This window comes from Callorhinus ursinus, unplaced genomic scaffold (genome assembly GCF_003265705.2).
Source record: "Callorhinus ursinus isolate GAN/ISIS: 27379988/994484 unplaced genomic scaffold, GSC_fseal_2.0 scaffold22, whole genome shotgun sequence".
In the NCBI taxonomy this organism is placed as follows: Eukaryota; Metazoa; Chordata; class Mammalia; order Carnivora; family Otariidae; genus Callorhinus; species Callorhinus ursinus.
This window is the reverse complement of record NW_027397084.1, coordinates 1716128-1743462: the sequence shown is the minus strand read 5'-3', so window position 1 is coordinate 1743462 and position 27335 is coordinate 1716128. Positions and strand designations below refer to the sequence as shown.

Sequence of the window (27335 nt, the reverse complement as noted above, 5' to 3'; positions counted from 1 at the left end):
ACCATAGCCCCAAGCAGTTCTGCTTCAGGCTTGGCCCCAGAGGTCCCAGGTTCCTCCCCAGGCAGCAGCACCACCAACTGTTTGATTCCAAACAATCTATATCCCATCGCTAGAATCTTTAAAGTAGAAAATCTCAACCCCCAACTTCCCCCAGCTCCGGGCCCCAAGCTCCCTCTCTCCCCAGCTACCGACAGCATCAAGCTCAGCCAGCTCGATTACTGTGCTCTGGCTGAAACAATAACAACTGGACAAGTTCCAAAAGCAGTTCTCCCCCTTTCTCCTCCCTCCCCCGAGATCCGGTAAACTTACACTAGTGATCCGACACCTGGCAACACTGCTTCGCACCCATTTCGAGCCATGCGTGGAATAATTTACATCACGGAATGCCGGGGCCAAGAGTTCTGGAGCAGTTGGAAAGGGCAGTTGTGAACGGCAGTTGGACGGAGGAATGAAATCCTGAAGAGATGCCCAGAAGAGGGACACGCCCGAAGAAGGCAGAGGGGATAATTTCTACTCAATGTTTTTTCTTGGTTAAAACTGTCATCTCCTCTCCAGTTCCCCCAAACTCCCCATCCTATCAGTCACAGGGCCAAACAAATATAAAACTGGCTCCTGCCACATGGAAGGAAACTTGCTTCCTCCAGGAAGGGTCTGGAAGGGGTAAGTATCCCCCGATGTGAGACCTTCCCTTGGGAGGGGGTGAATTCGTTCAGTTGCTGAATGGCTTGGGGTGATGAGAAGTGGAACTCTGGTGGAGAGGTGAGATGACTTGGTGGGACAGGAAGAAGAAGAGGGGGAAAGCTGATCCAAGGGTAACTTCCAGGCTAAAACTGTGAAAGGGGCAGCAGACCAGGTGAAATCTGCTTTGAGGACTCAGATGTGTAGTCATAAAGGAACATGCTAGCACGACAGTACTTCTGAGGAGTGAAAATGTCACAGGAAGGGAAAGCGAGGAAACTATAATTAAGTAGATATATAGAAGTCTGTGGGAAGGGCTTCCCTTAAATCCTGACACTTAATACGGCAGAATTGCATCAGCCCACAGCTCATTATCGTGCCATGAGCTTGTCTCCCAGATATCACAATCACATGGAATAAATTGGGCAATTTTGACATATTACCAAGCCCATAAATTGGATATTATTTCTTTACTCTGATGTGACTTTTGAAATGGAGTTCCATTATATCCTTTGTAAATTATTTTTTAGAGTGTTGAACAGTTTCTGGAACAAACTAAGAAAAATGTAAGTGAAAACTAGCCTGTACCAAAACCACCTTTCACAACTATCCCAGCTTCCCTCACTATTTTACACCTGTATGAGCTCCTCTAGCAGAGAAGACACCCAAGGGTTAACACACTGAGAGAGAAGTCAGCACCAGTCACTCTACCAAGGTGTCACCGCCACTGGGACTTTCAAGCACAGAGAACATTTGCCAAAGTTTGAAGTTGACAAGCCACTCCTTGAGTAGCACAAATAAGAGAACAATTTTATAATACTGGATTAAATTAACAGCCATTGTGGACCCTCCCCTATCAAACCGAACAGGCTGCTCAAACAGTTGACAAAACACCCCCCGGGGATGTCTGTCCCAGTCAGTGGCATCTGTCCTACCAGATAGGTCTCTGCCTCTAGCCCCCTTTGGGTAGAACTCCATGAACCTTTATAGTCAGGGGTACCCTGAGAATTCTACTTTTTATTTTTTTATTTTTTATTTTTTTGAAGATTTTATTTATTTATTTGACAGAGAGAGACACAGCGAGAGAGGGAACACAAGCAGGGGGAGTGGGAGAGGGAGAAGCAGGCTCCCCGCCGAGCAGGGAGCCCGATGTGGGGCTCGATCCCAGGACCCTGGGATCACGACCTGAGCCGAAGGCAGCTGCTTAACCAACTGAGCCACCCAGGTGCCCCCAAGAATTCTACTTTTTAAAGGGCCATACTCTTTTCTGACTTTATTTATTATTTTTTTAAGATTTTATTTATTTATTTGACCCAGAGAGAGATAATGAGAGCAGGAACACAAGCAGGGGGAGTGGGAGAGGGAGAAGCAGGCTTTCCGCTGAGCAGGGAGCCCAATGTGGGGCTCGATCCCAGGACCCCGGGATCACGACCTGAGCCGAAGGCAGACGCTTAACCGACCGAGCCACCCAGGCGCCCCTCTTTTCTGACTTTAAACAGTTTCAAATTAAAAGAGATGACTCCTATCCCTATGTCTCCAGCTCTACGTCTGGCCAAAACATTAGTCATCCTCCGCCTAATCCAGCAGTTCTTTTCCCCAGGAGGACACACCGTCCACCAAAATCAACTTACTAAAGGAGAGGTGTAGAAACTGACAATTCGGAAGTGGGAAGACAAACTGAGGATCAGAAACTAATGACTTCAAAAGTGAAGAGTTCAGTTCTCTTTGGAAAGGTTCTCCCTTTCCTTGCTGAGACTCTTTTCTCCTGAAAGTAACAACCCTGGAATCACTAAGTGGGCCTCTCGCCACAAGTGAAATTTATAACGTGGGAAAGAGGAGTCCCCCTCTTTTTCCCTCTTAGGGAAAACCTTTAGATCAGTGGTTAAAAACTACTTCTTGGCTCAGCACACTTGAGCGAGACACATTCCCCTCAGTAACAGCAGCTTAATGACAGTAGGATTTGTCACAGAGGGAGGGAGACTGTAGTTCTTACAGAATCCTGATAGGCATCCCAAGAGGTCAGAAAACACTACCCCAGACACCTGATTACCACTTTTTTTTTTTTTAAGTAGGCTTCATGCCCAACATGGGGCTTGAACTCACGACTCTGAGATCAAGACCTGAGCTGAGATCAAAAGTCGGAAGCTTAACCGATTGAGTCACCCTGGTGCCCTCTGATTACCACTCTTAAAAAAAAGAAATTAAAGCTACTATGAAATTGTCCTTATCCAAGTCAACACGTTTAATAATAGCTTTTAATCAAGAGGACACAGTATAAAAATGACATTTTAAATCAGTGGCGGAAAGATGTTAGCTGTATGGAGAAAATATAGTGGTTCCATACTTTACATCTTACACAAAAATAAATTCTAGATCAATCAAACAGTTAAATGGGGGCAGTGAGGGGAGGAGAACCTTAAAGTACTAGCATAATAAGTACATAGCATAGTCACATATTCCTCCAACTGAGCCAGCCAGGTGCCCCGAGATACTGTTTTTTATAATCCTGGAGTAGGGAAAGTCTGTCAAAAGATACAGAAGTATAAAAGATTGACAAATCTGATGACAAATTCTTAAAATTCTGCATGGTAAAGGAAAAAAACTATAAACAAAGTCAAAGGCTAAAAAAAGTCCAAAAAATCTAAGTGAGAAAAATACTCCCAATTTATATCACAAAAGGCTTTTCTCCCTAATACATTAAGAGCTCCTATAACCAGGAAAAAGTTATCCTGCAGAAAACTGAAGGGTATGAACAATCATTCATTAAAAAAGGAAAGTAGCCCTTAAACATATAAAAATAATCAACCTCACTTTGAATAAGAGAAATATAAATTAAAATTTCAGTGAGATACTATTATCAGACTGGCAAAGATAAAAAGCTTTGGTGAAGGACTATGCTGATCAGTAAGTGGGGAAATGGGAACTTTTATACCTTGCTAGTAAGAGTGTATACTCCATAACCTCTGGGGAGGATAATTTAGCCGTACCTTCCAAAATTTTAGGTGCACAAATCACTCTACTTAGCAAATATTTCCAGGTACGTGTCCTACAGATATTCTTGCCCATGTGTGTAAATATATGTGTATGAGAATATCCAGTGCAGCATTATTGCCTTTAGCAAAAGACTGTAAAAGACCTAGATGTCATGGGTATGGGGTTTCTTTTTGGGGATAATGAAAATGTTCTGGAATTAAATCACTGAACTGTACACTTTAAAAGGTGAATTTTATGGTATATAAATTATAACTTGTAAAATATTAAAAAAAAAAAAAAAAAAACAATGGGGAAGCTTTATACAAACTGACTTGGAAAGATACATGGTCAAAAGTAAAAGATACCGTGTGGCGCCTGGGTGGCTCAGTTGGTTAAGTGTCTGCCTTCGCCTTAGGTCATGATCCCAGGGTCCTAGGATCGAGTCTGGCATTGGGTTCCCTACTCAGCGGAGAGTCTGCTTCTCCCTCTCCCTCTGTCCCTCCTCCCCACTTGTGTTCTCTCTCTCTCTCAAAAAAAAAAAAAAAAACTTAAAAAAATAAAGTTTAAAAAAAGGAAAAAGGTACAGAACATTGTGTACATTATAGTATGTTCAATCTTTCCTCTACCTTCTTGAACTTAAGAAAACTAGCGATAAATTTTTAATATCCTTCTCCACTAATTCTATCATTTGTATCATGCCTGGGTCTGTTTCAATTAATTGATTTTTTTTTCCTCTTCATTACTGGTGGTATTTTCCTGATGCTTTGCATATCTGATAAATTTTTATTGGATGCCAGACATTGTTAATTTTATGTTATTGAGTACTGGATATTTTTGTATCCCTATAGATATTCTTAAATTTTGTCTAGGACACAATTAAGTTACTTATTTTTTTTTTTAAGATTTATTTATTTATTTTAGAGAGAGAGGGAGTAGGGGGAGGGGCAGAGGGAGCAGGAGAGAAAGAATCCCAAGCGGACTCCACACCCAGTGCAGAGCCTGATGTGGGGCTTGATACCATGACCCTGAGATCATGACCTGAGCTGAGACCAAGAGCCAGATGCTCAACTGACAGGCACCCCTCAATTAAGTTACTTATAAATCATTTGATCCTCTTGAGGCTTGCTTTTAAGTTTTGTCAATCTTTAGGGCTAATTTTGTCTTATTCTGAGGCAATACTCTTCACTTGATGAGTACTTCACTTGATGTCTCATGAATTACAAGGATTTCTGCACTCTCACAAGTAGGAACACAAACCATTTCTGTCCTGGATAAATACTGTTTGATTTGACATATCAAACTTCTTTAAGGGGCGCCTGGGTGGCTCAGTCAGTTGGGCAACTGCCTTCGGCTCAGACTGTGGTCTCAGGGTCCCTGGGGTCAGCCCCACATGGGCCTCCCTGCTCACCACTCAGTGGGGAGTCTGCTTCTCCCTCTCACTCTGCTCTTCCCCCTACTCGTGCACTCTCTCTCTCTCAAATAAATAGGTGAAGTCTTTAAAAAAAAAAAAAGCTTGTTTAAGATAGATTCCAACACAGTGACAATAACCTTAGGTTTACTGACTATAGAATCATTAACCACACAAAGCAATGTTGCTCAAACTTGGGTCTGAGAATATAATCTTGGGTGGTCTGAGTTCCCAAGTTTGAGAAACATTAACAGATTCTAGAGTCATTCAGAAATATACACACTGAAAAACTTCAGGCTCACAAAAATTGTGCTCTGAGTATTGTTTCCTCTAATCCTTTTGGGTGGTTCTCTCCCAGGACTTGGGTCTCTTCCCCACACTCCAGGTACTGACCAGTCATCAGCTGAGGACTCAGGGGTTTTCTCTCTGGGCAGCGCTCTCCTCTCTGGTACTCTGCCATGTGTTTTAGCCACTTTCACCTACCAGCCACATCAGCTCAACCCTGGAAGATGATCAGACTCCATCTGGCGTCCCATTCCCTAGGCTGTGGTGTGGCAACTTTCTCCAGACAGTATGCTGGGGCAATATAGGGCTCACCTCATCCATTTGCCATTTCTCAGGAGTCCCTGTCCATGCTGCCTGATTTCCCACGTCTCAAAGCCACTGTTTAATATATTTTATCCTATTTTAACTTTTAACTTTTTTTATGCAGGAAGGTAAATCCAGTCCCCATTTCTCCATCTTGGCCCTATAGTCATGTTTAAGGTTTTGGAAGAAATCACTTTAGGCAGTAACAACAGTTTCTGTGAGTTAATTGGCATGAATTATAAGATCACATTATACTGAAAGGGGGGTAAAAGAGGAGAGTAAATCATACAGTTTTATCCCATGCCTCCTTTTGTTTTGTTTTGTTGCTTTAAAGGTTTTATTTATTTATTTGACAGAGAGAGAGAGAGAGATAGCAAGAGCAGGAACACAAGCAGGGGGAGTGGGAGAGGGAGAAGCATACTCCCTGCTGAGCAGGAAGCCCGATGCAGGGCTCGATCCCAGGACCCTGGGCCCATGACCTGAGCCGAAGGCAGACGCTTAACATCTGAGCCACCCAGGCGCCTTGCCTCCTTTTGTTTTCTACCCTGAAGAATAGCTTAGGGAAAGAGGAAAGCTGCTTCTTTAATTCCAATCTTTAATAAAGTTGGTCAGTGGATGAAAACAATATTCATTACTCATTTAGTAAACATTTAGCACCTACTATGTGCCAGGTACTGTGTTAAGGCTGGGACTATCAAATGAGTGTGACATAAAATGTAATAAAAAATGTAAACACACCTAATATTTTTTGTAGGACTGTCAAAGCAATGCTGAAAAGTGAATTATTGTGTTTTAGCAAATGGTTTTCCAATGTGTGTCATGATCAAAAAGCTATGCCATAGAATAGCCACTTACCCAGGGCAAGTAACTGTTTGTCTACTAAGATATAAAGTATTCTCACTTACTCCTTTTTTTCTTTTTTTTTTGTTACCGGCTGTTAAATTTTATAATTGCAACACAGTGTGAAACCTTCTGGCATGGTTCCTGAAGGTACTTTAAGTAACCTTTCAGTAACCTTAAAGGTTACTTTAAGGTACTCACTTTCTTCGGGAAGAGAGACATTCAATAGTTTATTACAATGTAATGTGACAAGTGCTAAGAGTTTTTGGCAGGGGTTTTCAAGCTTCTTCAGGTGAAGCCCCTGGGCTTTTTTTTTTTTTTGTGGTGACATAATAGAACATTTTACTAGAAAAAAAAACATGATGATATTTTCACAATTATACCCATTTGCAATAAGAAGGGTCAAACTTAACATGATGGGCTCTGAGTTTTTCTGTTATTATTCAACAAAGAACTTCCGGCATTTTGTCATTGGCTATAGCTTTCTTTCTTTTTTTTTTTTTAAAGATTTTATTTATTTATTTGAGAGAGAGAGAATGAGAGATAGAGAGCACGAGAGGGAAGAGGGTCAGAGGGAGAAGCAGACTCCCTGCTGAGCAGGGAGCCCGATGTGGGACTCGATCCCGGGACTCCAGGATCATGACCCGAGCCGAAGGCAGTCGCTTAACCAACTGAGCCACCCAGGCGCCCCTGGCTATAGCTTTCTAGCAGCAATGAAGAGAAGGTAGAAAAGACTAAGAAATATTATTAGAAGAAAAACTTGGGAATTAAAAAATTCCTCCATCAGAAAAGATGCTGGGCCTTGGTTCAACTCACAAAATGCAGAATTTGAAGGCCTTAAAGCTGCTTTAATTCCTACTTAGAATAAGGTAGGGCAGAAATAAACCTCACATAATAAGCGATCCAGCTGGCTACACAATGTGCTATACCATGGGGGGAAGAGTGGCCAACCTCAGGGGGTCAGGGCCAATTTTGGCAAGGCTTTATAGAGACTGGGGACGTATGGGGGAGAACACTGAATTTGGAAACCAAGGGCTTGTTTTAGATATCTGACATTGACCTAACTACTGTGTGTTACCGACAAGCTCCAATCTCTCAGGGCCCATTTTTCCATCTCTAAATGAAATTAAGAGCCACAGCTATGATTTTTAAACTTTGTTCCCTGGCGACCTAGGATTCTCCAAGGTGTCCAGGAGCTTTCTTGAAGGCCTGTTGGTCAGAGAGACACTCTGATACTCCCACTTCTCCCCTTCATCTCAGCGACTCAATTCTTAATTCAACTAGGAGAAAAAAGTTTGAAAACCATTTAACTTATACAACTCCCAGAATGCAGTGGTTTGCCCTGTGTTGTGAAAGAATGATCATCACCAGTGGTCAATCTGAAAATGAAAACCCAAGGATCCGTAGATAGCAAGGCATTCATGATTATTTTAGCAAGTGACAGAATAGTGATAAATACAGTTTGACAAACATATCAAACTTCTGGGGCACCTGGGTGGCTCAGTCAGTTAAGCGTCTGCCTACGGCTCAGGTCATGATCCCAGGGTCCTAGGATCGAGTCCTGCATCGGGCTCCCTCCTCAGTGGGGAGCCTGCTTCTCCCTCTCCTCCCCACTCGTGCTCTCTCTCTTACTATCTCTGTCTCTCTTTCTCAAATAAATAAAAAAATCTTAAAAAAAAATCAGACTTCTTTAAGATAAATTCCAACACAGTGACAATAACCTTAAGTTTACTGACTATAGAATCATTAACCACACAAATCAGTGTTTCTCAAACTGGGGTCTGAGAAAATAATCTCAGGTGGTCTGAGTTCTCAAGTTTGAGAAACTGACAGATTCTAAAACTGTCCAGAAATATACACACTGAAAAACTTCAGGGCTCATAAAAATTGTGCTAAACATGTTTGCTAAAGACCTCTCAAAACAGGGGCACCTGGGTGGCTCAGTTGGTTTAGCGACTGCCTTCGGCTCAGGTCGTGATCCCGGAGTCCTGGGATCGAGTCCCATATCGGGCTCCCTGCTCAGTGGGGAGTATGCTTCTCCCTCTCACCCTCCCCCTCATGCTCTCTCTCTCTCTCTCATTCTTTCTCTCTCAAATAAATAAAATCTTAAAAAAAATAAAAATATTAAAAAAAATCTTAAGATCCACTAGGAATCTATAGATGGAAGACCTGTGCACACATTGTCTGACTGATGCAAAGATGGTCCTGTGGAAAATCTTTCCAGGCCTTTCTTCTTCATCTTCCTTCAAACTCAGTTGCCAATTGTGTGCCAGGGTGGGGGGGGTCCCAGGTTTAAACAAAGGAGGGCGTCAAAAGAGAGTATTGGCTGAGTCCCAAAAGTCTTTGCTGAATCTAGATTCAGAGCCGGGATGGTTCAAGAGGCACCAAACTCTGAAAGTAGCGAAACCCTGCAGCAATGGAGGCTGCTCTTAACTCACACTGTGTAGCTCAGAGTGGGAAAGAGCTATGAGTATTTTTTTTTTTTAAAGATTTATTTATTTGAAAGAGTGAGAATGAGAGAGAGAGAGCACATGAGAGGGGAGAGGGTCAGAGGGAGAAGCAGGCTCCTCGCCGAGCAGGGAGCCCGATGCGGAACTCGATCCCAGGACTCCAGGATCATGACCTGAGCCGAAGGCAGTCGCTTAACCAACTGAGCCACCCAGGCGCCCAAGAGCTATGAGTATTAAGTTATGGCTCAATTATAGTGGGCTAGGGGCACCTGGGTGGCTCAGTTGTTAAGCGTCTGCCTTCAGCTCAGGCCATGGTCCCAGGATCCTGGGATCGAGCCCCACATCGGGCTCCCTGCTCGGCGGGAAGCCTGCGTCTCCCTCTCCCACTCCCCCTGCTTATGTTTCTGCTCTCCCTATCTCTCTGTCAAATAAATAAATAAAATCTTAAAAAAAAATTATAGTGGGCTAACAGACTAGACTGACTTCAAATTTAAATGTTACTAATGGACTATCATCTAGAAATTAATAATATAAGACAGTATTATAGTGCTACCCTCAGAAGCAGGGATCTTGTCATATTCATTTGCATATCCCCAGCAAACCGCAGATAAGTAAGTATAAGAAATAGTGAATAAATATCCAGGGTTTAAATATAGCACAGCTGCGTCTTATACAAGGATTGTGTGCCCAAAGACCTTGCATAATTACTCACATAATTCTAGATTAATCCTGACAAATTTATAATTTCCTAGAGACAATCAACATTGAAATTTCATAATTCCTGATGGGAGATATATATACTATTAAGATTTTCAGATGTAATAATGAAATTGGTTTTTTTTTTTTTTAAGATTTTATTTATTTATTTGTCAGAGAGAGAGCGCGAGAGAGCGCACAAGCAGGGGGAATGGCAGGCAGAGGGAGAGGGAGAAGAAGGCTCCTGGCTGAGCAGGGAGCCTGATGCAGGGCTCAATCCCAGGACCCTGGGATCATGACCTAAGCTGAAGGCAGATGCCTAACCGACTGAGCCACCCAGGTGCCCCGAAACTAGGGTTATATTAAAAAAATACCCACATATCTTTTAGAGATCAATACTGAAATAGGTATAAATGAACTACTATGATGTCTAGGATAGATTCAAAATAATATAAAGTTGGTTACTGAAAACATGGAATCCTGCTACACTAAAACTAATATAACACCATATGTTAACTACACTGGAATTAAAATTTAAAAAAATACATACAAAGAAAAAAACCCTAAAAGGAAATATAGTACACCAAACAAAACAAAACAAATCAAATCAAAACAAAACAAAAACCCACGAAACAAATCAAATATGGAATCCTGTTTCCCCAGTCTCTTCCAGAAGATTCACCAGGAATCTGGGGTTGCTGTGGGGTTTTCTCCGTGACCCCCTGAGGTAGGTCACTCTTTCCCTCGTGCTATAACACATACTCAGGCAAATTTCAGGCAAATTGGAGAACTTGTCAGGTGGGCCCTGCAAACAATGGCCTCAGGTCAGCTCAGAGACACAAATTGAGGCTCCTTACTCTTCAAACTCAGAGGCAGGGTTCAGTTTTTTGGTAATTTGACTGAAGGAAAATGTCATAGGTGAAATCTTATTTGGGAGTGTATTACTCTAGACCACCTTCAGTATCACTCTTTCCACTCCTTGCCATCAAATAATTCCTTTATTTCTTCCTTCCCCTCCTGACTACATTTACTTATATTTACATTAGAAAGTCAGCTCCACCAGCTTCACCGATAAACCTCAGCACCCAGAATAGCACCTGGCCCATAATGGGAGCTCAATGAACATTTAAAAAATTTCTTCCTTACCCCCAGCTTCATTGAGATTTAAGTTTAAGTTTAAGGTATACAGTGTAATGTTTTGATATATATGTATAAAGTGAAATGATCACCCCAATAAGGTTAGTTAACACCTCCATCACCTCACATAGTTACCAATTTTTTATGTGGTGAAAATATTCAAAATCTACTGTCTTAACAAATTTCAAGTATACAATACACTACGGTCACCATGTTATGCATTAGGTCCCCAGAACTTATTCATCTTATAACTGAAAGTCTGTACCCTCTGCCCAACATCTCCCCATTTCCCAGCCCCCAGCTTCTGGCAACCACCAGTCTACTATGTTTCCGCAAGTTTGACTCTTTTAGATTCTGCCTATAAGTGAGACCATATAGTATTTGTTGATCTTTGTCTGACTTATTTCACTTGGCTTATGCTTATGTCCTCAATGTTCATCCATGTTGTCACAAATGGCAGGGTTTCTTTCTTTCTTAGGGTTGAGTAATATTCCATTGTATATACGTGTGTGTTATGTGTGTGTGTAAAACAATTTTTTTATCCATTTATCCACTGACAGACACTTAGGTTGTTTCTATATCTTAGCTATTGTGAATAATGCTGCAAAGAACAGGGAGGATGCAGATGTCTCTTTGAGACAGTGATTTCATTTCCTTCCGATATATATCTAGAAGTGGGATTGCTAGATCATATAGCGGCTCTATTTTTAATTTTTTGAGCATCCTCCATACTGTTCCCCATATTGGCTGCACCAATTTACGTTTCCACCAAAGTGCACTAGGGTTCCCTTTTGTCCACCTCCCTGCCAACATCTTTTTTTTTTTTTTTAAGACGGTATTTTTCAGTAATCTCTACACCCAACATGGGGCTCGAAATCACAACCCCGAGATCAAGAGTCACATGCTCTACTGACTGAGCCAGTCAGACACCTCTTGTCTTTTTATAATAGCCATTCTAACAGGTATGAGGTGATATCTCATTGTTGTCAGTGAACATTTTTCTAAATGAATCTATCACCCTTTCCAGTATGTTGGCCATAAGATGGCAAAATCTCCAACAGGATCAGGCACACCAGGGAAAGTGTGCTCATTCCCTTTTCCCTAAAACCTACTTCGGTTTTCCAAGAAAGTATGCTTATTTTGGAGACCAGGTTATTCCTATGCAAGAACAATCCAAAGTGGAAAATAATTCTATTTAAGCCTAGAATTAAATAGTCATTTCCCGCTATTCCCCTACACCCTATTCTAGCCCAACTGCCACTCTCCTGCCCCCAGGAGACAATCTTCTTACCTGAAATGCTCCTCTTCCTCTTCCATAATCTATTCAAATCCCATCCATTATTCAAAATTTAGCTTGAATCTACCTCTGTGAATCCTTCTCTGACAACCTTGGGCGGTCTTTCAGAGTCTCTAGCTAGAATTCTAAAAGCCACAACCATGTCTTTTGACACTGATCAGTCAATGCTCTCTATGATTATCTTCATTACGCCTATCTTTTGCTCTCAACTAAAGCACAGCCCAAATTTAAGTAAAAAGAGTCTAGAGTGCTTTGAGAATACTGATGAAGAGCAATGTATTCGAATGTAAATATAAGTAAGTCACCATCTCAAAGCTGAGCAACTTTTAGACTGCATGGTTTTTTGACATCAGTGAACTGGAAATACTGGCTCATTGCAATAGGTTCTAGTTTCACTTTGAACCTCTACCCACCAAGATTGGCTCTTTGCCATCTTGACCATTTGATATCCCTCAAAATTACTACATCACTTTTTAAATTCTTTGGCTTTGCACCTTTTTGAGAAGACAAAAAGGTCTTCCCACTCACCTCCAAGTGGTCAACTAATGATGCCTGTTTATTTTTTAAGGCTTTGAGTAAAATTACACTGCCTCTATTTTTAATCCCCAAGTAATATTAGTTGTTCACTCATTTGTATCCCCAGAGCATGTCTGACATGTTACTAGCATCTGACAGGTGTATGACAAACTGTGTTTTTCTGATCCCCTCGTTAGCTTACAAGTTCCATGAAAGCTGGGGCAGTTTTTTCCATCTTTGTATTATTAGAGTTTAGTGCAACGCCTGATATAAATGTGCCTAGTAAATGTCTCTTACTCTATTGAATTACTTTACTAAGATTTTGGTCTAACTTTTCTAAGGGTGATGTCAGTTCCTTATTATTTAGTTTCCAAAAACAGGCAGCTAGGCTACACACGAGCACTTTTCCACATCATAATGCACAGGATTTGGGATGCAGGGCTGGGCATCCATCGCCCAGGACTTGCAGCCTTACGCTGGGCCCTTATGCATCTAGCCAGGCATTCCTGTTGGGAAAAAAAAGCCATGAGAAGTCAACTGACTCTCCATCTCTGCTCCAGATCAGATGACTCCATCCCTCAGGCATAAGGAAGTGTCATTTTCTAAGATTCATAGGGCAAGATTGCGTATCCTCCCATAATAATCTATTTAGTATTAAATAAACCTCCCTCAAACAGGGATTTATGTACTAAACATAAATATAAAATAATCCCTTGGAGTCCCCAAATCTTTAGCACAGTAATTTAATTTTTATTTTTTAAAGATTTCATTTATTTATTTGACAGAGAGAGACACAGTGAGAGAGGGAACACAAGCAGGGGGAGTGAGAGAGGGAGAAGCAGGCTTCCCACGGAGCAGGGAGCCCGATGTGGGGTTCGACCCCAGGACCCTGGGATCATGACCTGAGCCGAAGGCAGACACTTAACGACTGAGCCACCCAGGCACCCCAGCACAGTAATTTATTATATTAATAATAATTGCGTTCATTAAAAGACTCAGAAGTAAAAGTCTAAGTCAAAGAGTCTCTGCTACAGCCATGTATGGCTTTTTGAGGGCACCAACACTGGACTTTACAGGAAAAAAAAACTACTCTATAATGTAGGAAAAAAACAGATGCCCTGCCAAAAATGTTTTTATAATTTACTGCGTTTTAAGAGTGACTGAACATTTTAATGACTATGGAAAACAATATACAGGAAATGATTGACAAATGATACAAAGAAATGCTGCTAGCCTGATTGCTATTAAATATTAAGTAAAATGAAATTGAAACTATCTTTGTGATAAATCACAGTACTTCAGTATGTAGAATAATATGTATTAAAAAGATGAGTCAGTTCTCTCTGGTTACACTTGTTTCAGTTAAAGAATTCTTGTATTTTACTTCCAAATAAAAGGTGAGTTTCTGTTTTAATCACAGATTACCACATTTACTACTTTCTTCCACTAAAAACGGTCATTTAGGGACTCAGCTCCAACGACACACTGACCTAGCGAGAGGAAGCAATGCCAATGTTGAAACTAACCACCCATGAAGATGACAACCAAAAACACGTTAGCAAAACTTTTAGGAATAGGAATTAAAAACTAGAAGCACCAAAAGCAAGTCATACTTGCATCATCTTTATAAAAACAAAATACCTGAATGATAAACAGAAACTGTGCTGATATTTTTCTGACTTTAGTTTTATTCAGAAAAATCTGAGATCTTTTTTTAAATGAAATGGAAATGTATCTAAGTCATTTGTGTTCTTCCTCAGGGAAAGGGGACTTCTTCCAGAGAACATTTTAAATGAAGTAAAAGCAAAAACCCCACCAATGTGACTTTTTCTTTTTTTTTTTTTTTTAAAGATTTTATCTATTTATTTGAGAGAGAGAGAATGAGAGATAGAGAGCAAGAGAGGGAAGTGGGTCAGAGGGAGAAGCAGGCCCCCTGCTGAGCAGGGAGCCCGATGCGGGACTCGATCCCGGGACTCCAGGATCATGACCTGAGCCGAAGGCAGTCGCTTAACCAACTGAGCCACCCAGGCACCCCAATGTGACTTTTTCTACTTTTGAAAACACAGGTATTATTATACAGTACCAGTCACAGCAAAGAGTAAAAGGGACGGCTGTTTGCTTTCCCAACCCACAGTCAAGAATTCACTAAAATACAGTGTGGTACTAATTAAGCTATTAAAATAAAAACTAATGAATCTTTCTCTATATTTCCTCAAATATAATAGGACACTATTGCTATCCGTCAGGGTAGTTTGTATGTATTATTGTCTCTATGTATAGGACTGCTTTTAAAAGATACTTTGAAGGGGCAGTAGTTATAAGCAAAAAATATTTATTAGCAATCTGGTTAAAGTTATTATGCAAACTCTTGACTCTCACTGCTCTCTCTCAATGAGTAACATTCAAAATATTTTGGTTTTATGGTATGTTCCAAGAAAAACAAGCCCTATAAAAACTAACAATATTAACAAACAAAATTCCATTTTACGAAGTCAATGATGGTACCAAGCAAGAGATGTCCAGGGTCCCCTCTTGTAAAAGTGGACTCACAAGGAAGATGTGTGCACAAAAGCAATTATTTAAGGAGAAGAAAATGAGAGAAACATTTTTTAAGCTTAAAAATGATTTAAGGGGCGCTTGGCTGACTTAGTCGGTAGAGCGTGTGACTCTTGATCTCAGGATCCCGAGTTTAAGCTCCATGTTGGGTATGGAGCCTGATTTAAAAAAATAATTAAAAAAACCCAAAATGAAGAAATATTTTTTAAAAATGATGTAAGAGGGCGCCTGGGTGGCTCAGTTGGTTAAGCGACTGCCTTCGGCTCAGGTCATGATCCTGGAGTCCCGGGATCGAGTCCCACATCGGGCTCCCTGCTCAGCAGGGAGTCTGCTTCTCCCTCTGACTCTCCTCCCTCTCATGCTGTCTCTCATTCTCTCTCTCTCAAATAAATAAATAAAATCCTTAAAAAAAAATGATGTAAGAAAGAATATGAATATACATGTAGCATATTATTCCAAACAAGATTTTAGTTTCTACAAAAAATTTTAAAGTTGAATTAATCTCATCTTTCTATATTCCATTTAAGAGACATAAACTTCAGGGCGCCTGGGTGGCTCAGGCGGTTAAACATCTGCCTTCGGCTCAGGTCATGATCCCAGGGTCCTGGAATCCAGCCCCGCATCGGGATCCCTGCTCAGCGGGGAGCCTGCTTCTCCCTCTCCCTCTGCCCCTGCTTATGTTCCCTCTCTCGCTGTCTCTCATCTCTCTGTCAAATAAATAAATAAAATCTTAAAAAAAAAAGAGAGACACAAACTTCTATCTGGTGTAAAATCTTTTGTAAAACCTAAGAAATGCCATGTGAAGAGAATTTATATTTATACTTATTCCTATCAAAAGACCATAAGGAACAGAGTTTCAGTTGGAGAAGATGAGAAAGTTCTGGAGAAGGATGGTGGTGAAAGTTGCACAATACTGTGAATGTCTTTTTTTTTTTTTTTTATAATGATGATTTATTTATTTTTTAAAGATTTTATTTATTTATCTGACAGAGAGAGACACAGCGAGAGAGGGAACACAAGCAGGGGGAGTGGGAGGGGGAGAAGCAGACTCCCCACTGAGCAGGGAGCCCGATGCGGGGCTCGATCCCAGGACCCCGGGATCATGACCCGAGCCGAAGGCAGACGCTTAACGACTGAGCCACCCAGGCGCCCCAATACTGTGAATGTCTTAATGCCACAGAACTGTACTTAAAATGGCTAAGAGGGAAAACTTTGTTCTGAAAAACATTTTAAAAATAAAAACAATAAAAAATAAAGCATATATGAATATTCTTACAAAAAAAAAAAACATAACTAGTAAATCCATGATCAAAAAACCTTCTCATTTCCGGAAAAGCATTCTCCAAGCAGGCAATTTTAGGATAGATGCTCACTGAAGTGAGATGAAGGACCCGTGGCTCATCAGTTAAAATTAACCCCAGTAAGTGATGAGAGAAGTTGAGGCAGTTTACCCCACAACTCCTGACAGGTACCAGATGTGGCTGTGAGAAGAAATCTCCCAAAGGAAGGACAAGGGTTCTTGACCCTCTGTGTGCCTTTGGCTGTCTGGTGGTGAAGCCTATGGGTCCCTTTGCAGAGTAATATTTCAAGGTGCATAATATATGTAGGATTTTTAAAAATGCATTTATTAAAAAATACATTTATAGAAGGTATTTAAAAATTGTGATAAGGTTGTATATGTGATTCTTTGTCAATGTGTTCATATACAAGATTTAGTGGTGAGTCTAGTAACTACTGTCATTTAGAAGACAGTAATCTTTCCAGATATCTGTAAACATAAGGCGATAAAAAAATATTTCTACTAGTAACAAATTCCCACGCACTGTTAATAACCACTATGGCCTGTGGCCTTCATTCACAGATTTAGGAAATGATAAATTTCACTGGAGTCTAAAGAAAATAACATGCAATTTTTTTCATATCCAAGGTCATGGTCTACGCTCCCCACAATTCTATCCACAGATCTCTTAGGGGTCAGTCCATAGGGCCCTTGCACATTGCTAGGGCCCAGGGCCGTTGTTCAACATGAGAAGTGAATAAACTCAATCCAGTAACAAACAATGGGATTCTAAACATCTGAATATAATCCACAAGCTATTTTTATACTTGCTAAGCGCAGACTGGTCATTTCTAAACACTGTTTGGTGTAATTTTTGCAATGCAAAGATGCTGAAGGTGCTGCCAGATACACAGGATGGTAGCAGCAAGCTGTTGATTCAACAGTGCAGAAAGGACACTCTTCAGTATCACCAAACTTATCAAAAAATTCCTGGGTAAGAAAGATCAAGTAAAGCTAATTTTTTGTATGCTCAGTGGAGAACAACAGAAATACATTTTATAACTTAAAAAGCCTAAAACTGCAGTGGAAAAGCTCATCAAATTCTCAACCTTGGACCAGAGTGAGACGCAAAGGCAAATTTCATCTGATAAATATGTAACAATCTTCTGGAAAGCTTAGTCAAAATTCACATCTTCATTCTCCCAAACATCCAAAGTGGAAGACAGGTACATAAATAAATCACGTACTTTTCTAGTTTTTATATGAGTGCTTGGAACTGAATGACATCTGAATTAATACCTTTTTCTATACTCACTTCTGGGCTATCCAGCTATAGATTACTGAACCCTCAAATAAGGGAATCAGGTAACTTATAGACAGCCTTTAGTGGTCTAAGAATAAAAGACTCAATTTACTTTTCAGGACAACTCACTATGGTTAATGATAATAATAATAATTTTAATAATTGTCCTTAAATAATAATAATAAATTATTACTATTATTTACTTAAAACCACATCACTCTCAAGGTGGCAGTCACATGTGCAAGAACTGAATGTTAGGAGAAACTGTCTAATGATTTAGAACCCAGTTCCATCTTCTGAGGTATCTGTGCCTACAACACAACCCTTTTCCTCAGGAAAGAGATAAAAACTTTTCATTTTGTTTGACCATATCTTATATCATTTCTGTCATTTAAAACAGGACAGATCCATCCAAATAGACATTTTTCCAAAGAAAACATACAGCTTGCCAACAGACACATGAAAAGATCCTCAACATCACTGATCATCAGGCAAATGCACACCATAATCACAATGAGGTATCACTTCACACCAGCCAGAATGGCTAGTATAAAAACAGACAAGAAATAACAAGTGTTGGCAAGGTGGGGAAAAGGGAACTCTCACGAACTGTTTGTGGGAATGTGAACTGGTACAACCACTACAGAAAACAGTACAGAGGTTCCTCAAAAAAGTAAAAATAGAAATACCATACAACCCACTACCCAAAGAAAATGAGAACTCACCTATGTTCACTGCATCATTATCTGCAATAACCAAGATATGGAAGCAATCTAAATGCTCACTGATAGATGAATGACGATGTGATATATAAACACACACACACACACACACACAGATGCACACGTGTGCACACTTGACAATATTACTGAGATCTTGCCATTTGTGACAACAACATGGATGAACCTAGAAAGTAGTATGCTAAGTAACGTCAGACAAAGAAAAATACCATATGATTTCACTTATATGTGGAATCTAAAAAAGCAAACAAATAAACAAAAAACCAGCAACAGAACCATAAATACAGAGAACAAACTGGTGGGTGCCAGAGGGGCGTGAGTGGGGGGGATGGGCAAGATGCGTGAAGGGAAGTGGGAGATACAGGAATAAGTCTCGGGAGTAAAAGTACAGCATCAGGAATATAGTCTATTGTGGGATTGTAATAGTGTTGGCTGGTGATGAATGGTAGCTACGCTTGCGATGAACAGAGCATAACGAATAGAGTTGTTGAATCACTGTGTTGTACACCTGAAACTAATGCAACACTGTCAATTATACTTAGTAAGAAAAGATAGGACAGAACCACAGCTCCATTCTTGCCATTATTCAGGACATTCTTTTGGACAAATTAGAATAATTTTTTCTTGCTTCATTATGTCTTCACGGTCTTGCCTAAAGAACACCCTATTTCCCTCTCTAAATATTTAAGTTCTTAGATTTTGCCTCACTGAGTAAAACTTTTTTTCTAGGAAGGTTTGTCATTATTCAACTTTTTCTTAAACTTCTAATGATAGCTTGCAACTTCTGTTAATGATTCTCTTAATATCCATATAATTTTTCTTTAAGAAAGCACATTAATATAGCATGATATATTAAGCAGTACCATTATAATTTATCATACTAATGACAATGAGGCCTGGACTCAATGATTATTTATTTATTGGGTAAGCCTTGTCCTGGAGGGCTAAACAAATATAATAATATGTCCCAGCTCTCGAGTAGCTGATAATCTTATTAGAAAGGCAAGACCTACATCTGAAATAACTTTCCAAACTACAGAAAGCATTAACAGTATGCATGAAAATAAACATATACTAGTATGGATATTTACAGTAATATTAAGCCCCTTGTACTATTAATTAATATCCCAAGGCACATGAGGTAATAAAAATTGTAACAGCAGGGGTGCCTGGGTGGCTCAGTCAGTTCAATGTCTGCCTTTGGCTCAGGTCATGATCCCAGGGTCCTGGGATTGAGCCTCATGTCAGGCTCCTTGCTCAGCAGGGAGTCTGCTTCTCCCTCTGCTCCTCCCCTACTCATGCTCTCTCTAGCTTGCTCACGCTTTCAAATAAATAAAATCTTTAAAAAAATTGTAATAGCTAACATTTACTAAGTGCCTTCCCTCTGCCAGGCACATCATACAGTTCTAACCCTTCCAACACAATCCTGGCAGGTATGCACTATTACCCCAATTTTTATAGAGAATGTAAGATGCTTGTCCAACATGGCAGAGTCTGTAAGTAGCAAGACAGAGGTCTGAACTCAAATCTCTAATTCCCAAGCCTGTGCTGCTTCTCATCTCTGTGGGTGGAATCATGATTTTTGGAAGGTTTGATTTCTAGAAACATTTCCCATGCCAAAAGATAGCAATTGAGAATCTTAAAACATTTTCTCCCACAGCAAAAAACCTCACTATCCCATCAATTAAAATTCTACAATTTTAAATCAACTAGTTATATGGTATTTTTGCTGAGAAAAGTGAAGCATATTATTTTAAACCGATCACTATAAAAAGGTATGCATGAGTAGGGAGAAATATATTGGCACTGGCCTGTAGAAAGGAGCTTCGGGAACATGGGCTCAGAGTAGCATTTTACAGTCTTTTCCATGTAGGACTGCAGGTAAAGGAGTTCTTTAAACAAAAAAGGATGGCAGGGTTCCATAATGAAACTACTTTGGGAAATGCTACATATTATATATATTTCTTGGTAATTCATAACGCATATCAGACCTCTTGCTCTTTAAAACTCAGTTTCATACATTGACTTTGCCACAGAGCCCTCCTTTCTCCCCCAACTCCACACCCAACACTTCTAAACTCCTAGGTCTAGAGTAGCTCAGCTGTCCAACAGAAATGAGTCAGTGACAGTCGTTAAGCGTCTGCCTTCGGCTCAGGTCATGATCCCAGGGTCCTGGGATCGAGCCCCGCATCGGGCTCCCCGCTCCACGGGAAGCCTGCTTCTCCCTCTCCCACTCCCCCTGCTTGTGTTCCCTCTCTCGCTGTGTCTCTCTCTGTCAAATAAATAAAATCTTTAAAAAAAAAAAAAAAAAAAAAGAAATGCGTCAGTGAGAGCCACATATCTGATTTAAAATTTTCTAGTAGCCAAAAGTTTTTAAGTGTAATTAATTTTAATATATTTTATTTGGTCCAGAATATCCAAACAATATTTTGAACTAAATGGAAAATATTAATATAAATATATTAATTTAATATTTTAATATTTATTTAATCATTTCAACATGTAATTAGTATAAACCTAATGAGATAGTTTACATCCTTTTTTTCACACAAAGTCTTTAAAATCTGGTGTGAGCTTTACACTTAGAGCATATGCCAACTGGTGCTAGTCACATTTCAAGTGCTAATGGCCATATATGGCTAGTGGCCACGATATTGGATAGTCCAGGCCTAGAGATGTTTACAGAATTTAGTGTCGGTACAACACTGGTTTAGGGGGTCACTTTTCCCTTGTTAGCTCTTATGGAGAGCCACAAGGTGGAAATCTTTGAGAATTAAGAACAGCTAAAGTGGTATGAATAATATTTACCCTAGTTATTTACATAGGGTTTCCCAGAGGTTTTGTCGTTTTTTTTACAGAAGGGAATGGAGGGAGGGGAATTGCCATAACCCTTATTTTCACCAGAATATAACCCTGCCTGCCATACGTACATGTGCAGATTTACAAAGAACAAAGCTGATCATTAAATAGATAACCCTAGGGGCGCCTGGGTGGCTCAGTTGTTAAGCGTCTGCCTTCGGCTCAGGTCATGGTCCCGGGGTCCGGGGATCGAGTCCCGCATGGGGCTCCCTGCTCCGCGGGCAGCCTGCTTCTCCCTCTCCCACTCCTCCTGCTTGTGTTCCCTCTCTTACTGTGTCTCTCTCTGTCAAATAAAATAAATAAAATCCTTAAAAAAAAAATAGATAACCCTAGTCTAGTCACTAGACTGAAATAATCCTAATCTAAGAAACAAAGTTAATGTTACATGCCTGTCACATATTTAAATACTTTAATATGTTTCTAAAAATAAGTTATTTCTGGCTCAATGGCTAGAGCATGTGACTCGATCTCTGGGGTTCTGAGTTCAAGCCCCACGTACAGCTTACTAAAACAAAAATAAAAATAAGTTATTTCTGTTTGTGTAAAATGACCATAATTATTCCATGGGGGAAAAATCCAAAAATAAATTATTTGAAAATAAAAGCAAGCAAACGATTTGTTAAAAAGAAACTAAAGCTGATGCTGAGAGCTTCTGGATCAGTATCTTCATGGAAGCCTCACATCTGACTCACATCTCCATTTTTATAAACCAGGAATGAAGACTTGCTCTTAGCCAGTGGTTCTCAACCACCTGGGGGCTTGTTAAAAATGCAAATTCTCAGGCCCATCCCAGACCTACTGGATCGGGAACTCAGGGAGTGTCAAACAAGCCACCTGCGTAATTCTAATGTGTATTCAAGTTTGAGAACCACTAGATCAACACAGAACTAGTACTTAACCACCTCTTTAACTCTAAAAGCCATCTATTTTTTTAGAAGTTTTTTGGTTTTTTTTCTGATGGAGGGTCTTGGGAATATGTGTGTGTGTGTGTGTGTGTGTGTGTAAAAAGTACACATAACATAAAATCTACCATCTTAACTATTTTTTTTTAAAGATTTTATTTATTTGAGAGAGAGAGACGGAGCAAGCATGAGGGAGGAGGGGGGCAGGGGCAGAGGGGGAGGGAGAAGCAGGCTCCCTGCTGAGCAGGGAGCCGGACTCGGGACTTGATCCCAGGACCCTGGGATCATGACCTGAACTGAAGGCAGATGCTTAACCGACTAAGTCACCCAGGCGCCCCCACCTGAACTATTTTTAAGTGTACAGTTTAGTGGTATTAAGTACATTCACATTGTTGTGCAACCATCTCCACCATCCACCTCCAGAAGTCTTCATCCGAAAAATCTGAAACTCTGTACACATTCAACACTAATTCTCCATTCTGCTCTTCCTCTGGCCCCTGGCAACCACCGCTGCACTTTCTGTCTCTATGAATTTGACTCCTCTAGGTACCTCATATAAATGGAATCTAGAAATAGAATCTAGTTTCACTCAATCCCTACGACTGCAGAAAGTTTGGAAAGTACAGAAGTGTAAAAAGAGGAAAATGAAGATCACTTATGATTCCACTGCCTAGAGGTGACTGCTATGAACTGAACTGTGCCCCTCCCAAAGCTCATGTTTGAAACCCTAAACCCCAGTATGACTGGATTTGTAGACAGGGTCTTTAGGAGGTAACTGCGGTTAAATGAAGTCATAATGTCAGGGCCCTAATAGGATAAGGCTGGTGCTTTTTTTTTTTTTTTTTTTAAGAGAGGGAGGGAGAGGGATGCCTGGGTGGCTCAGTTGGTTGAACGTCTGCCTTTGGCTCAGGTCATGATCCCGGGGTCCTGGGATCGAGCCCCACATTGGGCTCCCTGCTCAGCAGGGAGCCTGCTTCTCCCTCTCCCTCTGCCTGCCACTCCCCCTGCTTATGCTCCCTCTCTCTGTGTCAAATAAATAAAATCTTTAAAAAAAGAGAGAGAGAGAGGGAGGGAGAGGAGGTCGCGGGGGAGGGGCTGAGGGAGAAAGAGAATCTTAAGCAGACTCCCTGCCAAGTGCGGAGCCCAACACGGGGCTCGGTCCCAGGACCCTAAGATCATCACCTGAGCTGAAATCAAGAATCAGACGCTTAACTGACGGAGCCACCCAGGCGCCCCAAGGCTGGTGCTTTTATAAGAGGAAGAGACACCAGCGCTCACATGAGGACACAGGGAGAGAACAGCTGTCTGCAAACGAGGAAGAAGGCCCTGCCCAGCAACGAAATTGGCCAGGACCTGGATCTTGGACTACCCAGCCTCTAGAACTGGGAGAAAATAAATTTCGGTTATTTAAGCCACCCATAAGTCTATGCTATTTTGTTATGGCATCCTGAACTGATACCATGGAACATGCTTTTTTTAGTCTTTTTCTTTAGTACATTTTTACATGTAAGGTATATTTTTATATGTAAATGAAATCAAAGCCCATATGCTGTTTTTCCCTTTCTCAGCATTTTCTAAATCTGTGTTCTGCAGAATAGCATTCAGCAGGACCTTAAGTTTTGGCAACTGGGTTTTATTTTATTTTTTTTTAAGATTTTATTTATTTATTTGACACAGAGAGACACAGCGAGAGAGGGAACACAAGTAGGGGGAGTGGGAGAGGGAGAAGCAGGCTTCCCGCGGAGCAGGGAGCCCGATGTGGGGCTCGAGCCCAGGACCCTGGGATCATGACCCAAGCCGAAGGCAGACGCTTAATGACTGAGCCACCCAGGTGCCCCGACAGTTGGATTTTAAAGTGACATCAGGTTTCTGCTGCTAAATTTCTCAGAGGCTTTTCTGCACTAAACTGGGAATATCAAGATGGGAATCTGTTAGATTTGATCTCTAAATGTTTCAGGTAAACTCTGCATTACATCCCCTGCTGTTCTGATAGAAGTACACTCCTGGACAACTAATAGGAATTTCAAGGAGCAATGCCCAGTCTTAGAAGGAAATACTGGCTGACAGGAATAATTCACTTTAGACAAAAAGTCCATTTCATTTCCTAAAGGAACCATTCATTCACTGTTAGTAGACACGTGCAATGAAACACTGCTTTAATGTTACTTTTTATAGCAATAATAATTTTCAACAGCAGTGACAGCTGAGACCCATGTGGGTCAGGCACTGTGTAAATCTTTATATGCATGATCTCACTTGATCCTTACAAACTTCCTCAGAATGGTAAGTTCTCAATCCAGGGGAGAAACTGGGCACATTCCCTCAGGGAGGTTATGTAATTTACTCAAAGACAGCACAGAAAGGAAAAGAGCAAGGGGCGGAACCCCAATCTGCCTGGTTCCAAAGCTGTTATTAACTACAGTGATGCTTTCTAAGTCGCATCACTGCCCTGTTTGAAAACTTTTATGATTTTTTAACATGTAAGAGAAAAAAACTTCATATACTTTGACTTTGCATTTAGTGCATTTCACAAACTGATCCCAAAGTCCCTTCCCAGCCTGTCTTTCCCCCCCTCTTTCTTTTCTCTTTTACAAACTTCTCACTCCATCAAAGAGCTTTCCTCACTGTCCTGCCCCTTTCTTAACTTCTCACCTAATTGGGTTCTTGCCCACCTAAATTCCTCTGCTTATGCCATCTTTTCATGGTCAACAAATTCCTCCAGGCTCCAGTTCATATTCCGTCTTCTATATGTAACCCTTGACCGCTCACTCTCTTATGCTCCACAGCCAGCAAGAAAGCCTCTTGGCTCCACTTCCCAAATAGATCCAGAATCCTACCACATACCACCACCACTGCCATCTTCCTAATCCAAGCCATCACCATATCTCACCTGGTCTCTCTGCTTCCATTCTTTTACCCCCTACAATCTATTCTCATCCCAACCTCCTGAATAATCCCTTTAAAACATAAGCCAAGGGGCCCTTGGGTGGTACAGACTATTAAGTGTCCGACTCTTGGTTTTGGCTCAGGTCATGATCTCAGGATCGTAGGATCAGGCTCTGCATCAGGCTCTGAGCTCAGTGCGGAGTCCACTAAGGGTTTCTCTATCTCCCTCTCCCTTTGCCCCAACCGGTGCTCGTGTGCACTCTCTCTCTAAAATAAATAAATCTTTAAAAAAACAATAAAATAAAATAAAACATAAGCCAAAACCGTCCAACGAATCCCCACTTTCTTCACTGTAAAAAACAAAGTCCTTTTCTACACTCAACCGAAAACCAGTTGAGACAACTTTGTAACATTACCTGCAATGCTCTCTCTGCCCCCCAACCCCTCTGCCCTCCCTCTGGCATAATGTCAACTTTACATATCTAAGTATGTGAAGGTCCTCCCCACCCCCTTTTTTTTTTCAAACAGCATGGTTACCCAAATTTCATTTCTCTTTGTATTATTCTTAACAATTTCTTTCAGGTTGTTTTATCTACACGATATATGCTATAACAGAAAATAATAAGGATATCATGTGCCATATAAAGTCAGATGAATAAGTAAAACAGTTGTAAAATTTGAAAATAAAACCATCCTGAGGTCTATGGATAGACGCAGCTCCAAACATATCGAGTTGTAAATATTCATCTTTTGTGATCACACCTAGAAAAAAGGGGTTGGGCTCCCATGGATCTCTCCAATCCTGAGATTCTCACAGATCTGGAGAATCAGAATACAAATAGGAAGAATAAAGTGACCTATTTTTAAATATATTTCTTTGCACTTCTAGGAAATGCGAGTTAAAACAAATCTAAATATAGCAGCATTCATTTTTATTTTAAATCCTAGAAGAAATACTTCCAAATCAAAACCACACAAAAATAACTTTTATGGGGGTGCCTGGGTGGCTCAGTCGTTAAGCATCTGCCTCTGGCTCAGGTCATGATCCCAGGGTCCTGGGATTGAGCCCTGCATCGGGCTCTCTGCTTGGCGGGAAGCCTGCTTCTCCCTCTCCCACACCCCCTGGTTGTGTTCCCTCTTTCGCTGTGTCTCTGTCAAATACATAAAATCTTTTAAAAAAAAATAACTTTTACTCTCAGTAATCAGAGGAAAAAAAATCTTATTTTGTGTGTGTGTGTGGGTAATAGTCTCTACATGGAAAGAGTTACTTCTAAATTTTAAGACATTTCTCCACATTAAAAAATATATATATCTAGTATTCTACTTCTTAGGTTATTTCCAGTTTAAAAAACTAAAATTTACTCTAGAAAACTTTCTTTGATGTGAATTCTAACTTTGTATGTAACAAACGTGTTTGCCAAACACAAAGATTTTAAATTTAATCTCTCAAAATGGCATCCAGGTTTCTCCAGTTCTACTGTTTATTGAGAAATGTTTTTTTAAAAAATATTTTATCTTTGGGGCACCTGGGTGGCTCAGTCGTTAAACGTCTGCCTTCGGCTCAGGCCATGATCTCAGGGTCCTGGGATCGAGCCCCGCATCGGGCTCCCTGCTCGACGTGAAGCCTGCTTCTCCCTCTCCCGCTCCCCTCTGCTTGTGTTCCCTCTCTTGTTGTCTCTCTGTCAAATAAATAAAATCTTAAAAAAAAAAATAAATAATAAAAAATATTTTATTTTTAAGTAATTCTACGCCCAGTGTGGGGCTTGAACTCACAACCCCGAGATCAAAAGTCACATACTCTACTGACTAAGGCAGCCAGGCACCCTGAGAAATGATTTTTGAAAAAAATAAATTATAAACTACCCTAATTTATTTTATATTCATAAAACTATCAGTTATACTGCACTGAAACTAAACTTATTCAACAACTATGACTTTTTTTTAAATTCAGGGGAGGGCGCCTGGGTGGCTCAGTTGGTTGGGCGACTGCCTTCGGCTCAGGTCATGATCCTGGAGTCCCGGGATCGAGTCCCACATCGGACTCCCTGCTCAGCAGGGAGTCTGCTTCTCCCTCTGACCCTCCCCCCCTCTCATGGTCTCTCTCTCTCTCATTCTCTCTCTCAAATAAATAAATAAAATCTTTAAAAAAAAATAAATAAATAAATAAATAAATTCAGGGGAAACGCGTAGGGCTTTAAAACTTATTGCTAAAAATATACTGATGGGA

General features: G+C 40.6%; 1 protein-coding gene across 5 annotated transcripts in view; it reads right to left on the bottom strand.

Moving 5' to 3' along the window:
• Nucleotides 1-27335, bottom strand: part of BICRAL (BICRA like chromatin remodeling complex associated protein) — a 74540-nt gene that overhangs the window by 38298 nt on the left and 8907 nt on the right. For 3 of the 5 annotated variants that reach the window (XM_025890527.2, XM_025890532.2, XM_073904989.1), the window contains exon 1: nt 310-1692. The exons of 1 other annotated variant lie outside the window; for it this stretch is intronic. The gene's annotated coding sequence lies outside the window, so the exon portion shown is untranslated. Of the gene's footprint in view, nt 1-309; nt 1693-10262; nt 13261-27335 lie in introns of those variants that run through there. One more of the 5 variants, XM_025890529.2, reaches the window with a different exon arrangement.